Genomic DNA, 9915 nt, shown 5'->3' with positions numbered 1-9915 from the left:
GCCCCTTCAGTGCACTTCTAGAAAGTACACCAGAGTGGGCGGTGCCAAGGAGGGCTTACCAGGAACTTTCTTGGAGTTCTGCTGGCTAAGGAAGAGCTTTCAGCAGAAACAAAGTTAAGAGACCGGGTGGGGTGTGGTGGGGCTGGGCCTGGCTTGGCCGGAAGCAGTTTGGGTGGGGTAGAGTGGGCAAGCTTCAGGACAGAGGTGAGGTGAGGAAGCTTCCACTAGGAGCTAACTCCAGCTTCATAAACCCAACAAAAAGGTCTGGGGCATTGTTAAAAAGGCCCCAGGATTCTGTCCGCCCATCCAAGAGGGAGGAAAACCCAAGTTGTGTGATGCAGCTTTAAAGGGGCTGGTGATTGACAGAATGTGTAGCAGTGGATGGGGTGGAGCCGCTGGGTGGGGTCTGGGACAGGCAGCTGGGAGAAACCAAAAGGGAGAAACAAGAAAACCATTGCCCCTGACATCGCTAACGCTGGGCGAGGGACGCTAGTGCGAATGAGGGGAAAGGAGGGTTTTAGATCTTACCACCATTCCCGCCACTGGCTAACTCCCTCACACCCTTCTGTCTCGCCTTAAGATCAGTACTATCGAGTGTACCGGCATCTCCCTAAGTCTCCCTGGGCTCGGTTCGCGGTGCGAGGCGGCGAGGACCCCGCACACGCTCTGGCCCTGGAAGGGGCTGGAAGGAGAGGATGCCTTCGGAGGCACGCAACCCCAAAGTAAGTCCCTTTCATTTTGTCCGGCCAGCACCTCGCCTTTGGCCGTCCTCATGGGGTCTCGGCGGGGCGGGGACGTGGCGGCATTTCTCCGGGTAGCTCACTCCAGGAGGAAAGAAGGGTGGGGCAGGGTGGAGTAGGGTGGAGGAGAGGGGTGGAGGGTGGTGCTCTGCGCCCAGAGCGGCCACGCGGCCAGCCTGTGCGCACTGAAGCGTGTTGTGTGTTTACAGCCTCTGTTTCCACTGCTGGTGTTACAGCTTCGCTACCACCCTTCTAGCATTCTTTCTTTTTGTCACACTCCAGCATCCCTATCAGGTTGCTAGAAACCTCTAGCTGCGAGCTGGGAGGGCTCCATCTTGCCTGGCTTCTTAAAGGGACAGTGCACAATTTACCTAGGGGCTGGCTCTCTCGGACTGGAAATTCAGTTTTAAGAAGAATATCAGTGTCTTATTTTGTTATAACACTACCTGTTTATTGAAAGGAATTTATGTGCAGAGGAAAGCTCCTCCTCCTCCCAGGTTACCCTTCAAACTTGGTTCTAATATCCAGTGGAATTTTAGGAGGTGTAATGTGGGCATCGATGCCAGTATGCACATTAGTTAACCAGAGTCAACTGGCTCTGCAGTTTTAGCCGAAGGGAATCGTTTCCATTTCTCAAGAGGCAACACGACAGTGTAAATGACTTGAACAAATTAATTCATTTTACAGATACTTATTTAATGCCAACTTTATTGCCCGTGGCTGATTATGCTGTTGGACAATGTGTGTAAAATCTCAAGGCCCTGCAGAATGTTGTCACTGACTCCTTTATTGGCTGATTGGTGGCCAAGACCTCCTCCCTGGATATGGGGTGGAATGTTGAATTTGATTCCAGCATTTACCAAGCATCTCTAACATATACACTCTTAGTTCACATGTATTTCCTTTCTGTCGGTGCTGGGAATCCCTATACTCAAATCAAAGGAACTGGGAGCCCAGACTGGAAAACAGGATAGCAAGTCAAAATGGCTTGTAAAGTGGGTGTGGTGGTACATGCCTGCCATCTCCACCCATGGGACGCTGAGGCAGGTGGATCTCTGTGAGTTCAGGGCCAGTCTGGCCTACATAGTGAGATCGAGGCCAGCCAGAGCTACAGAAAGAGACCCTGTCTTAAAAAAGAAAAAAAAAAAAGCTTTGGAAGAGAACAGGATAGATCTTGTATGCGCTATCATTTTCATGTTGGTGTCTTATCCACTACATTGTGTTGGGAAGGAGGGCCCCGCCAGCTCTCTCCCACTAGATAAAGAGTTGGTATAGCAAACATTCCGTAGGAATGGCTTCTATGGACCAATGGCATCTTTTACACGTGTCTCTCTTTTGTTCTGCTTAGGGAGGGTGGCAGGATTGTGGATGTAACTTAATGATGTCTCCACAGACCAAAGAGATGAGATTATTGTTTTAGATTTTAGGGCTGTTATTTCACCATGAAATACACTGTGTGGTGATGGAGTGCCCGGTTCCCCTTGGCTTGCAGTCCACCAGTTAGCTGTCTCTAGTGTTAACTGTAAAGTACAGGGTTGCCTTCCTCTTTACTGTGCTGTGTTTTGTTGCGTCTCCAGGACCAGTTCTCATCAAGGGACGGTGTCTGTTCTAGGTTCCTCGGCAACATTTTAAAGCAAAGAACAATCCTCTATCCTGTGTCTCCTCTGAAGATCTTCTAAACTTCAAAACAGTCTTATTCCAAACAGTCTATATTACTGAGTTGGGTGGATTCAGATAAAGAAAAAAAAAGACTCAACATTTTTTCCTATGGCCTCCTGAAAACAAAGGAAAACACATTCAACAGAAACACTCCTGGTTGCTTTTGACAGTGGGAGTGTAGTTTTGTCATTGAGTCAAAAGGCACTTGTGCATGCCATACCACCCTCGATTGGAGGGTGGGGAAGGGACTGTGTGTTGATTCCATGGCCAGTATTTCACCTCTGGTATTTGTGTCATTTTTTAGGGACTGCTAGACTTCTGTTTTAACATTTGCTCGTCCCTTGGTGTTCATGTTCGTTGAATTTTCTTTGTGGGGAATTTCGAGTTGTATATATGGGAACTAGGAAACGCTTAGCTGTCATATTGTTGCGGAAATATGCTTATTACCTTTGTAGGACAACGGAAACTTTATGAGCCTACTAAGAGGTACTCAAGGAAAGCAGTAGAATTTTTTCTCCAAGGGTTTTAAGTGGCTTCCCCATAGTACTTTGAGTTATTTGGTGTTATTCTGCTTCCTAGAATTTTCATCTATGACAAGGAAAAGGGTTTTCATGCGAGATAATTGTAAAAACCAAACAAAAGCCAAAAGCAACGAGATTATCTCTCTCCTTGCCTCTGTCTCTGTCTGCCTGTGTCTCTTTCTTCCTCCCCCACCCCTGCCCTCGCCTCTGCCTCCCTCTGCTTTTGTAATTCTATAGCACTAGTCCCAACCCTCAAATTGCCTTTTGGAATGCCTAGACTTTCCTATACTAGAAAAGTTTGGACAGCTTTGGTTAAATCCTGTTCTGGTTCTTACTCAGCCCTCAAGAGTAGAAAGCTGCAAAGGTGAAAATTTCAACACAAAATTATATTGTATCATGATAGTAATTTATTCATTTAATGAGTATATGCTAAGAATCTTTTCTGTGCCATGGGTGCTCTTGGAAGGGCTAGACAACAACGATATGTGTTGAGTGAAGATCTAAATTAGTAGGAATACAGTATGATATGCTGGGGAGAGCTAATTAATGCAGATAGTCAAGGGACGCCGCTTTGATAGGATGCAGAACAATATATCTCATGAAATAAAGGAGAGAGCTATGAGGATATTTGAGAAGAGTGTTCTACTTGGTGTGTTCCAGGAATAGCAGAAGCCCATTATTGCCAGCCATGATAGCAAATACCTGGTATCCCAGCACTTTTGAAGCTGAAGGACAGCCTCGGCTAGCTTGAGGTATTTAGTAAGGCTGAGAAAGAAAGGAAGGGAGGGAGGGAGGGAGAGAGAAAGAGAAAGAGAGGGCTGTCTTCACTGGAGAGTCACAGGACACGAAGTCATTGAGACAGAGGAGGCTAGGTCCTACAGAATTGCATGTAAGGAGTATGTATGGTCTTTTTCTCTGATTATACCTGTTACATACAATATGTATGTGTATGCACAAATATACAAATACACCCGGCTGAGTACATTTTTGTTGCTTGTATGTAAAGGATGCATTTTTTTTTAAAGAAAACCATCATCTATCCTTTCAAATTCTGCGTCACTAAAGAGTGCCAAGCTGTTCATCTTGACAACGTTGAGGTTCATTGTCTTAGGGTTTGGCTGTAATGCTTCCTGTAAAAAAAAAAAAAAAAAAAAAGCCGGGCTATGGCACAAGCCTTTAATCCCAGCACTGGGAGGCAGAGGCAGGCGGATCTCTGTGAGTTCGAGGCCAGCCTGGTCTCCAAAGCAAGTTCCAGGAAAGTCGCAGAGCTACACAGAGAAACCCTGTCTCGAAAAACCAAAAAAAAAAAAAAAAAAAAAAAAAAAAAAAAAAAAAAAAAAAAAAAAAAATCTTAGTAGGAAAGTTTTTGCTGAGTCGTTCTTGCCAACTAATACTTCATTTTAACATAATTATCTGAGGATGCTTTCAAACACATGTGAAAATACAAACAGCTCCCCTACATTTTAACAGAAATATCACCGCAAATTTATTAGCACCAGGGAAATTCTTAACTTTAATTACAAAAGTGTCAAAGATTTTATAATGCTATTTATCATGGAAATATGAAATAGTTGCTTGCAAATCTTTTTAAACGTTCAGTACCGCCAGCACATGATTTCTTTTAAGTTAGTTGTCAATGGACTTTTCAAGTTTAGATATCTCACTAGCCTGGGGGAACTCAGAAAGAGAGAATGAGAAGAAAGGGAGTTAAAAGAGAGAGAAAAAGGACCAGAGTCCAGAGAGGAAAATGTTACAAGACTGTTTTCAGCGTCTCCATTTTACAGTTTGAAAATTCCATCGTTTTTAGGCCTTGAAAATCCCCCTTCTCATTACAGGTCCTCTTTAGGGTAAGATAGGTGTTATGTTGGATGACTATATGTTGGATGTATGAATGGAGAACTGCTTCTTCCCCAAATAATTCTCAATTCGGCCACATAGTGGACTCACTTGATGAATATTTTTAAGAAAATTCGGATATCTTTGCCTATCCGCAGAGATTCAGATTAGGTACCTGGGGACTGACCTGAAAGAAAGGAGTTTTAAAAACAGTCTTTTTTTTTTTTTTTGTTTTTTTCGAGACAGGGTTTCTCTGCGTAGCTTTGCGCCTTTCCTGGAACTCACTTGGTAGCCCAGGCTGGCCTCGAACTCGCAGAGATCTGCCTGCCTCTGCCTCCCGAGTGCTGGGATTAAAGGCGTGCGCCACCACCGCCCGGCCTAAAAACAGTCTTTAGGTGATTTGAATGTGGAATCAAGGCTGCCTAGCACTCTCTTAGAGGTGAGGTTATTCTAGTATGATACCCAGACCAGAAGCAATCTCACCACCTGAAACCTTTTAGAATGTCAAATTTCAGCCTGGTGTAATGGTACATGCCTTTAATCCCAGCAATCAGGAGGCAGAGGCAGGTGGATCTCTGTGAGCTTGAGGGCAACTTGGTCTACAGAGTGAGTTCCAGGACAGCCAGGGCTATACAGAGAAACCCTGCCTTGAAAAAAACCAAATGTGCACACACACACACACCCCAATCAGCCAGAGATGTGCCAACCACTCTGGACAGAACCTTCCCATAGGCAATGGGCATGGACAAGAATCATTTAAGCTGGGCATGGTAGCCATGTCTTTAATCCCAGCAGTTGAGGTAGAAGTAGGTGGAAGAGGCAGGTGGACCTCTGAGGTAGAGGCCAGCCTGTTCTACAGAGCGAGTTCCAGGACAGCCAGGGCTGTGTAGAGAGAGACCCTGTCTTGAAAAAAACACAACAAAAACAAACAAAGAATGTCAAATTTCAGGCCATGCCTTAGATGAGCTGGTTCAGAAACTGTTAGGGGTGGGACCCAGTAATATGGCTCTTTGCTTTAGAATTTAGAGGTTCTCACACGTTTGTTCCAGGTCCAACACACACCTGAGGATAGAATATACTTAGTTCAATAACAGAAGCTCTTTTTTTTTTTTTTCAGAGCTGAGGACCGAACCCAGGGCCTTGTGCTTGCTAGGCAAGCTCTCTACCACTGAGCTAAATCCCCAACCCTAACAGAAGCTCTTTATGCTTATTGGTGATAGGCAGGAAAGATGTGCCTGCTCCTATCCCGTGTCAGGATCTCATCCCCACACTATCACTCCAATATTTGTATTGCGTGTATCATCTGCCCACCTTTCTTTTAGCTTAAACATTCTTTGTTTATTGTGCATTGTTTTACTTAATCTTCACCATAACTTTGCAAGACAGACCCTGTTATCATCTCTATTTCACAGATGAAGAAACAGGGGCCCAGGAGAGTCCTTAGTAAAGATCACACAGCTAGTTAGTGAAAGATAGATTTTCTCTGTTGTATCTTCGGAGACTTTGTTCTTCCTGTCCTGTCTTCACGGTTTCTTCTTCTGTTCTCCCGCCCATCCCACCATACCTACATAGTATACTACCATGCAGCAGACTCTCTATTGAGCATTTTCTTTAGATGCATCAATTCACACTGATCACACCAATCCCTTGAAGCAGGTGCTGTCATTTTTCCTCTTTTATTTTATTATATATATATATATATATATATATATATATATATATTATTTTACAATACCATTCAGTTCTACATATCAGCCATGGGTTCCCCTATTCTCCCCCCTCCCACCCCCTCCCCTTACCCCCAGCCTACCCCCCATTCCCACCTCCTCCAGGACAAGTCCTCCCCCGAGGACTGCAATCAACCTGGTAGACTCAGTCCAGGGAGGTCTTTTCCTCTTTTATAATTGGAGCACAGGAAAAGCAAGCAACTTGCCCAAGCTTCCAGAGCTTGTGAGCAGCAGAGAGACGGCTGGTGCAGTGTGCCAAGTCCGAACACTGACCATTTTGTTATACTGCCTTATCTTCGGTAGTTTGAATGAGACATGTGCTTTAGGGGCTTGGGTATTTAGACCCTTGGCCCCCAGTTGGTAGCACTGTTTGGGGAGGTTACCTTTGGGGAGGAACCTTGTTAGAGGAAGTACATCACTGGGAGCAGGCTTTGAGTGTTGGTAGTCACACCCTACTTCCTGTTTACTCTCTCTGCTTAGCGCTGAGGTTCCAGATGTGATCTTGGAGCTTGCTACTCCAGCCACCATGCCTGCCCCTTGCTGCCATGCTTCCTCACCAAGATGGACTCTCATTCCTCTGGAGCCATAATCCGAAATAAACCCAGTCTTCTAGACGTTGCCTTGGTCATGGTGTTTTGTCACAGCAACAGGAAAGTAACCAAGACACGTTTCTAGCACGTACTGTCTTTCCCAGTCTCAAGCAATCTTTCTTTGATAACATGCCACTTAACACCTACTTCGTCTGCACTTTCAGTTGAAATCCGACGAAACTGCTCTTACCAAGGTCACCGTAGGCTCTATCCTGCCTAGTGGTCGGCCTCTAACTCACTTAACTATTGCATTCAGGCTTGCAGACTGTCCTTTCTTTCAAGCCCCCCGCTTCCTCGCCTTTCATGTCAGTGTTATTTCTTGGGTTTCCACTTGCCTCTCGGGTTGTTCTTTGCACTCTCTTACTACTCCATAATCCTTAAATATTTCTACCGCCGCTCGTATGATGCCTGTCTGCATGACAAGCCTCCGTTTTTCAAGTAGAATGTTTCTCCTGAGCGTAGACCATCCATCTATTAACTGGACAGACATTTCAGCGTCTCACAGGTTGTGGGGCTGACACCCTTTATATATCATCGAATCTCCCATTTCCTTTTTAGTCCTCTGGTTAACAGTGACCTAACAGAGTCAGTTACCCTTTCTTTTCCGTCACCTTCTAAATTATGCTTCATTTTTCATTGTATCTGATCTGGCTTATTCAAACAGCTCCTTTATTCTTCTCTCTGCCCGCAGTATCTCTGTCGAGCTGTATACTCCAAAACGTGTTGGAGCCCTAACTGTTTCTGTGCCTTAGAATGTGAGTGGATTTGGAAAATTTTGTCTTGTTTTGGTTTTTGCTTTTTTCAAGATAGGGTTTCTCTGTGTATCCCTGGCTGTCCTGAAATCTGTTTTGTAGACCAGGCTGGCTTCCAATTCACAGAGATCCGCCTACCTCTGCCTCCTGAGTGCTGGGATTAAAGACGTGCAGTACCACCACCCGGCTTGCAAATTGTTTTTTTTTTTTTTTTCAAGACAGGGTTTCTCTGTGCAGTGTTTATTCTTTCGGTTGTGATATCCTTACATACACTGATTTTTTTCACTTTCCTTCACTAATTTTCATAGTTTACAATATACATAGTCGTCACCTCTCTGGTTAACTGTTTTCAAGATATTTGGGGGGATATTTGGAAATGAGATTATGGAAAGCTGGACCTTTTAATAGCATGCACTCTCTCTGTCTCTATCTGTCTCTCTGTGCATGTGTGTCTCTGTCTGTCTGTCTGTCTGTCTGTCTCTCTGTGTATGTGTATATGAACATGAGTGATTAAGCGTAACAGATTTTAAAACTGGATCAGAGTTTAATTTTGGTGTATCATGTAGTTTATTCATTTCCACTCATATATTGCAGATGATAATGAAAGAAAGAACATTTAGTCCTTTATCTCATTCATGCATTCATTCATTCATTCAACATCTACCAGAACCCTGTGTAGTCAGCTCTTTGCTATAGCTTGGGAAACTGGAGACAGACAATACTCTAGCATTTCTTGGTTGTTTATTTTATGCTGGCGACCATGCTAACCTCTTTGCATACTTTTCAATTAAATTTGCAATAGAGTTATACTCATCTTTCAGATAAGGATGATGAAAGTTAGTGAAAAATTGTGTCAACTTAAAGAGAGGAATCCTGGCAAACGTGCCTAGTGAGAACATTATTAATATGAGTAGGTAAGACGTGGGTGTCATTTGGGGAATGCAGGGTAAGAGAAGGACATGTTACAGAAAATGATGCTTGTATCTTAAAGAAAACAGGGATTTTTCAAGATTTGTGAATTAAGAAATTACATTGTACAACAGATAGAAAAGGTATGTAGAAAGGAATGAAAGCCCTGGAGTGATGTGTGCTCAGGAAATAGTACTTCATTATGGCGTGTAATCTGTGGCAAAAAGACTCAAACAGTGGGCAGAATCTAGGATACAGCCACAAATAAAACAGTCCCTTTATTTTTATTGATACAGTGCTAAAGGTACTTTATTCTTGTGATATTCTTTACTATTCAAAACCTTTGCATAAAGCAGTTACTCCTGGCACAAGAGATGATTTAAAGGTATGCTTGGTACTTAGGAGTAGTACCAGAGACTTGAAAAATTACTGAAGTCAGAAAGTAGACAGAAACCTGAGGACTGACAGGACCCTATGACTACCGCCAAGGGGATGAAATCAGCGCTTTGTGGGAGGCTGGTTATCAGAAATGGCTATTAGGCATGATAGTTAAAGTTGTACTACTACTACCACTAATACAATGATTATACTCCCTGATATTTTAAGAACTAAATTTGTCATCATCACTTGCAATCCCACCACCCCAGAACTCTGACAATAATTATAAAGATGCTGGGAAAACTCCACTAATAATTGGCAGAATTTGAATTTAAACCCAAATAATTTGGTTCCATAACTCATGATTTTAGTCATTATGTTCAATCATTGATGATTATTTTGTTGTTACATATTTAGCTAGATAGTCAGTAAGATTGGGAAGGAAATTGAGTCAGGATGGATTAGTAACTTTGGGTCACACTACCAGTCTGACACAATGCATAATTGAATAAATAATGAAAAAGATAAAAACAGATGAAAGATTTTACAAGCAAGAAAATAGTAAGATAGAAAACTTCTTGATAGGTCACAATTCAGACCTACACACTGATATCAGGGTACACATGTTCATGTTTTTAAAGACTATTTTCTCAAAATTAGAATTCATTGTCAGTGTGTAAGAGACAGAGTCACCACAAGCCAAGTAGGTGCTTCAACTTTAAATATTTTATTTATTAAATTAAATATCTTTTGGTTCTAATGTGACAAGAGATTTGGTTGTTGTTGTTTAAGACAGGGTCTCA

General features: G+C 43.1%; 1 protein-coding gene across 1 annotated transcript in view; it reads left to right on the top strand.

The window, feature by feature from the left end:
* Positions 1-567: 567 nt before the first annotated feature.
* The window catches only part of Klf8 (KLF transcription factor 8), a 162686-nt gene continuing 153338 nt past the window's right edge, over positions 568-9915 (top strand). The window contains exon 1 of the mRNA XM_042269165.2: positions 568-722. The gene's annotated coding sequence lies outside the window, so the exon portion shown is untranslated. The remainder of the gene's footprint in view (positions 723-9915) is intronic.

The sequence above is a fragment of the Peromyscus maniculatus genome, chromosome X, assembly GCF_049852395.1.
Source record: "Peromyscus maniculatus bairdii isolate BWxNUB_F1_BW_parent chromosome X, HU_Pman_BW_mat_3.1, whole genome shotgun sequence".
Classification (NCBI taxonomy): Eukaryota; Metazoa; Chordata; class Mammalia; order Rodentia; family Cricetidae; genus Peromyscus; species Peromyscus maniculatus.
The sequence above is the reverse complement of the archived record's forward strand: the minus strand, read 5'-3'. Positions and strand labels throughout refer to the sequence as shown.